Genomic DNA, 6,000 nt, shown 5'->3' with positions numbered 1-6,000 from the left:
GGAGAGACGCGCAGCTGCGATCCGCAGGGGATGCTGGGAGTTGTAGTTCAAGCCTGGTGAACTGGCGGGGGTTGCAAACTGTGCCCCCCCCACTTTGATCAGGTGCAGGCGGGCGGGTGCGATTCAGTTCAAAACTTTGCATCTAGCATTCGCACCATCCGCTAAGCGTAAGTGAGCTCAGCCCGCTTGAACAACCCATGATTCTGGCTATTATTATAGACGCCCAGGGAGGGGGTGGGGTAGTGAATTGGGTAAACTTGGTTAAGTGGATTGTGGGATGGGAGTGAGGCAAGGGCTCAGCGGTGGCTTGGGGGTTAGCTGCTTTCTTTCAACCCAGCCTTCCTCAAGGGGGTTGATTTGGAAGAGATTAAAATGAAGGGTGTGAAAGCAAACCAAGTTGTCGATGAAGTAATAAGCAATAATCTGATTCACCAAAATGCTAAAATCAAGTTTGCTTATATAACTTAGTTACGATGGATTTGTTAACCATCAGAATGGCCTCTGCATTGCAGAGACTGAAGAATCAGAATGGGAGCTTTCAAGAAGAGACTGGACAGCCATCTGTCAGAAATGTTATAGGGTCTCCTGCTTGAGCAGGGGGTTGGACTAGATGACCTACAAGGTCCCTTCCAACTCTGTGGTCTATTCCTATTTCTGTTTCTATTCACTGAACAAGGAAATCAGTGGTGGTATTCAATTTTTTTACGACCCGTTCTGTGGGTGTGGCTTGGTGGGCGTGGCAGGGGAAGGTTACTGCAAAATCTCCATTCCCTCCCCACTCCACTAACCTGCTTTCCAGCTCCGTTCTCCTGTGCTGGGCAACCAAAGAAGACCCAGCCAATCATCTGGGAGGCAGAGAAGAGATGGGGGCAGGGCCAGTCAGAGGTGGGATTTGCCGGTTCTGCAAATTACTCAAAATTTCCACTACCGGTTCTCCAGAACTGGTCAGAACCGGCTGAATAACACCTCTGAAGGAAATATTGTGGACAGGAACTCACTCCCTTATTGTTGACTGTTGCAACACACTGTACGTGGAGCTCAGAAGCTCTCACATACAAGGCAATGACCAAACTACAACAGGTAGTCCTCAATTTACTATCAAGTTGAGCCCAAAATCTATGTTGCTTCATGAAAAATTAAGTGTTGTGAGTTTTGCCTATTTTAAAACTTTTCTTGCCACATTTGTTAAGTGAATCGCTCCAGTTAGCAACTTAGCAACATGGTTGTTCAGTGAATCTGGCTTCCCCACAGACCCTTGTTTGTCAAAAGGTTGCAAAAGGTGATCACATAACCCCGGGACACTGTGACCATCATAAATATGAACCAGTTGTCAAGAGTCCAAATGTAAATCGTGTGACCATGGAGATGCTGCAACGGTCATAAGTGTGAAAATTGGTCATGTCACTTTTTTCAGTGCAGTCGTAACTGAACAGTCACTAAGTGAACTGTTGTAAGTCGAGGACTACCTGTAGTAGATCCTACCCACAATTGTAGGAGAATGCCACTTTGCAGTCACTACACTGGTTCCCCAGTCCCTTTTCAGGACAAATTAAAAATACAAGTGATGACCGAAACATTCCAGAAAGGGTCTGCCTGCACAGCATGAAGCCTGCCAAGCAGTTTTTGTGCAGTCCATTAGCATTTTTTGAAAACCAATTCATTGTCATCAAATGTTGCCACTGGCTAACTTTTCAAAGCCACTTCTGCCCCAAAAGACATGCTGCAAAGCACCTCAAGGCCTCACCCGGATGCCTCTGCTAGCCGCCAAACAGCTGATTGACATGCCAGGTCTCCCTCTGTGGCCTGCAATTAATTCTCACATATCAACGTGGCCTTTTCACTCTGAGTGGTCCCAGCCTGCCCTCCAGCAACATGCTATATTAGGATTTTGGCATCCTCCGGGAGCACAGGTGGAGTCTTGCATAATTGCCCATTCTCTTCCATTGCCATGGAAACCACAGGAGAAATAATGGATATAAATTACAGAGGTTAAAAAGGGAAAAAATGCCACAGAGAAAGGACATTAAGTTAAAAATGGATATAACCAAACATAAAATGGGTCTAATAGAAAAAGAAGAATTAGCACAAAAAATTAGAGGTGCCAAACAGAACTATTTTGAAGATGCAAATAAACCAGGTAGATGGTTAGCATATAAATTGAGAAAGGAGAAAGAATCAAGGAAAATATTGCAATTAATAGATGACCAAGGCCAAGTTTGCTATGGTAGTAAAGAGAAGAAGGAAATTATTTGAGATTATTATGGGAAACTATACACACAAGAGAATATTGATGAGGAAAGAGTTAAACAGTATTTACAGAATGCTAATTTACCCCAGATACCTAAAGAGATTAAAACAATGTTAGAAAGCAATATAATGATGATGAAGTTAACTGAAGCACTTAAGAAACAAAATAATGGAAAGGCACCAGGCCCAGATGGATTTCCGGCAGGATTTTACAAAACATTACAAGAATCATTGAATTTTCCATTGCTAGAAGTTATGAATGAAGTTATGTTAAAGAAGAGGATACCTAAATCATGGTCAGAAGCTTATATCACACTTGTTCCAAAAGAGGAGGCCGATCCATTACAAATCAAGAGCTATAGACCTATCTCCCTACTAAACGCAGATTATAAAATCTTTTCTTCAATATTGGCAGAAAGACTTAAAAAATATTTAAATAACTTTATCCATCCTGACCAAAATGGATTTCTACCAAAGAGACAAATCAAAGACAATATGAGAGTAATCTTGGACACTTTGGAATACTATGAGGCACATCCCGAAAAAAAATGGCTTTGATATTTCTAGATGCACAGAAGGCATTTGATAATGTGAATTGGCGATTCATGCCATTACTGCTGGAACAGATGGGCTTTGCTAGAAAATTTATTCAAGCAATAGAAGCTATATATCATAAGCAGGTGGCAAAGGTAATGAGAGGGAGAACTGACAGAATCTATCGATATAAGAAAAGGAACAAGACAAGGGTGCCCACTATCACCTCTGTTGTTTGTGTTAACTTTGGAAGTGCTAAATAGAAATATTAGAGATGAAAAGAATATAAAAGGGATGAAAATTAAAAAGGAAGAATTTAATTTGCAAACATTTGCAGATGATCTGGTTTTTATCTTAGAAGACCCACTAGAAACAGCATCAAAATTGATAGAAAAGATAGAGACATATGGAAAGGTGGCTGGTTTGAAAATAAATAAAGATAAGACAAAGATCTTGACAAAGAATATGCTATCAAGACAAAAGGAAGAATTGGCAGACCTATTGAAAATTCAGGTCACAAATAAGACCAAGTACTTGGGGGTATACTTGACAGCTAGATGCAGTACACTAAAAGAGAATAATTATATCAAACTTAAACAGCAGATAGCGCTAGATTTGGTGAAATGGGAAAATTTACAACTGTCATTAATAGGGAGAATATCAACAATTAAGATGAATATATTACCCAGAATTTTATATTTGTTTCAAACAATTCCAAATAGGCTTGGAAAAGACTACTTTGAAGATTTAAATAAAATTGTGTTGAAATATATATGGCAAGGTAAGAAAGCGAGAATAAAGTTAAAACTTTTGCAAGATGCTAGAATAAGAGGAGGATTTGGTTTGCTTAATTGGGAGTTGTATTACCAAGCTACAAATTTGATGTGGGTTAAGGAATGGATAACATTAAGAAATACTAGATTGTTGACATTAGAAGGACATGACCTGTTGTTGGGCTGGCATGCTTTTCTATGGTATAAAGGAACTAAAACACAGGGGTACTTTAAAAGACATTATATACGGGAGTCTCTGTGGTTAAATTGGGAGATTAAAAGACAATGTTATTTGAAAATTCCAGTCTGGCTATCGACTATTGAAGCATTTTCTTATCCTATAATATACAAAAAGGAACAAACAGTTAGATATGGTGAAATATTGAATGAAAAGGGTGAACTTAAATCTATACAAAAACTAGAGGAACAAGGTATAAAGATGAATTGGTTTTCATATGCGCAAATACATTCAAGGTATGATAAAGATTCTAAAACAGGTTTCTATGATAAACTGATTGACTTAGATAAGATTTTGACAGGTACTGATGAAAAGGTGATTAAAAATTGTATGGATATTTATTAGAAATTAAACGAGAAGAACAAGTTAAAGAAACTATGATTGCTTGGGGGAAGAATTTTGGATATGGGATTGATCTTGAGAAATGGCAAAAATTGTGGTCTCAAGATTATAAAATGACAATGTCAACAGCATATAAAGAAAATTTGTATAAGATGTTTTACAGGTGACACTTTCCCCCGACAAGAATAGCAAGAATGTTCAAGAATAAATCCAAAAAATGTTGGAAATGTCATCAGATACCTGGCTCATATTACCATATGTGGTGGACTTGTGCGGATGCTAAAAAATACTGGACTAGAATCCACACGTGGTTGGAAAAAATGACAAAAAAGCATATAGATTTGAAACCAGAAATATTTTTATTGGGAATTTTACCTGAAATATATAGTAAAGACTTGAAATACCTGATTGTAAATGTATTAACAGCGGCTAGGATTGTATTTGCTAAAAACTGGAAAAATGAGAAAATACCATCACAGGAGGAAATCATTAAGAAAATATTGGAATGTGCTGAAATGAGTAGATTGACATTTGAAATTAGAGAACAAAATGATAAACAATTTTATAAAATTTGGGATCTATTCTATCAATGGTTAGATAATAAAATATAGTAATGAAATATGTAGACTTTTAGAAAATAATAAATATATAAAGATGTATTATTTTCTAATTATATCTACAAAATGATTCTAGGATAGATCTGGGACGATGATACGAATTGTCATAAAACAAATTAGGTAAAATATGATCATTTTGGAAAACACGAATGAATAAAAGTATAGTCAAATGATTGATTAATAATGATATTAATGTATTTAATATATTGATTGAAAATACGAGATTATATGCAGTGTAATTATAACTGAAGACTATGAAATGGAAGCACAAAACAATTTGTAAACCAACCAGCACACTGTATGTACATATATGGAAGATGATTCGATGTTTTTATGTTTTCTTTGTTTATGTTTGTTTTAAAACCAATAAAAAAAATTTTTAAAAAATGAATGAAAAAAAAAGGGAAAAATCCTGATAGCAGGAACAGTAAGACAGGAAGAGTGGAACAGTCAGTCTACAGAAGAGAAACAGCTCTGGAGATTTGGGCAAAGAGACTAGACAACCCTTTCTCAAGATTGGTTTTCCTCTGCAGTGCAGACGGTTGAGCTAGATGACCTCATGGTCCCTTCCAGCTGCACAATTCAACAATTATGAGAGGAAAGGGAGCAGAAGTCAGATCTTCTCAGCAGCTGTTCCAACATTGTGGGACATGCTATCACCAAATTAAACTTACCCCTTTCCTCTTGGATTCGGAAAAACCCTGAAAAGCTCCCTTTCACACTGCCATTTTATCTGACTGATGGGGACTAGGCAGCCATTTTTGGCTACACAATATTGAAAGTTACTATGAATTGTTCTTTTGCTTCCCTGTTATTCTTCCATAATCAAGATTAGATACAGTAGTGTAAACATTGGTAAATAATTGGAACAAATATCCACAAAATTCCTAAGTCGTGCAAAAACAATTCCAGGTGGAAGTTTGAAACAAACGTTCCACCGCTAATAATAACAGTCAAGAAGCACAATAAATATTTGAGTCAAGAAGAATCAACATCCTGGTGTTTCAAAGAGCTCCTTTTATCTCAGAGATGCAAGTAAGAAAGTTCTTGCTAAATTATTTCCTGTTGCAATACTGGAACTCTTTTAGCACAGCTAATCATTGTTTTGGACCAGAAAAAGACCAGGGAAGTCATATTGTACAAGCCATGATAGTAATAGTAACGATGGCTTAAAAGCTAGTTGAAGTGTGTTCTTATGCAACACTTTCAAAGCTTGAACTAAAACATTACCTTATGTTTTCACATAACC

General features: G+C 37.2%; 1 long non-coding RNA gene across 1 annotated transcript in view; it reads left to right on the top strand.

Annotated features, from left to right (window-relative positions):
• Positions 1-3,402: 3,402 nt before the first annotated feature.
• Positions 3,403-6,000, top strand: part of LOC148129833 (uncharacterized) — a 304,663-nt gene continuing 302,065 nt past the window's right edge. Inside the window, exon 1 of the long non-coding RNA XR_015750643.1 lies at positions 3,403-4,790. This is a non-coding gene — a long non-coding RNA (uncharacterized LOC148129833). The remainder of the gene's footprint in view (positions 4,791-6,000) is intronic.

This window comes from Notechis scutatus, chromosome 9 (genome assembly GCF_049901735.1).
Source record: "Notechis scutatus isolate UNSWTSFEM ecotype Mainland chromosome 9, rNotScu1.2, whole genome shotgun sequence".
Taxonomy (NCBI): Eukaryota; Metazoa; Chordata; class Lepidosauria; order Squamata; family Elapidae; genus Notechis; species Notechis scutatus.
Note: the sequence above shows the minus strand (reverse complement) of the source record. Positions and strands in the feature narration are given on the sequence as shown.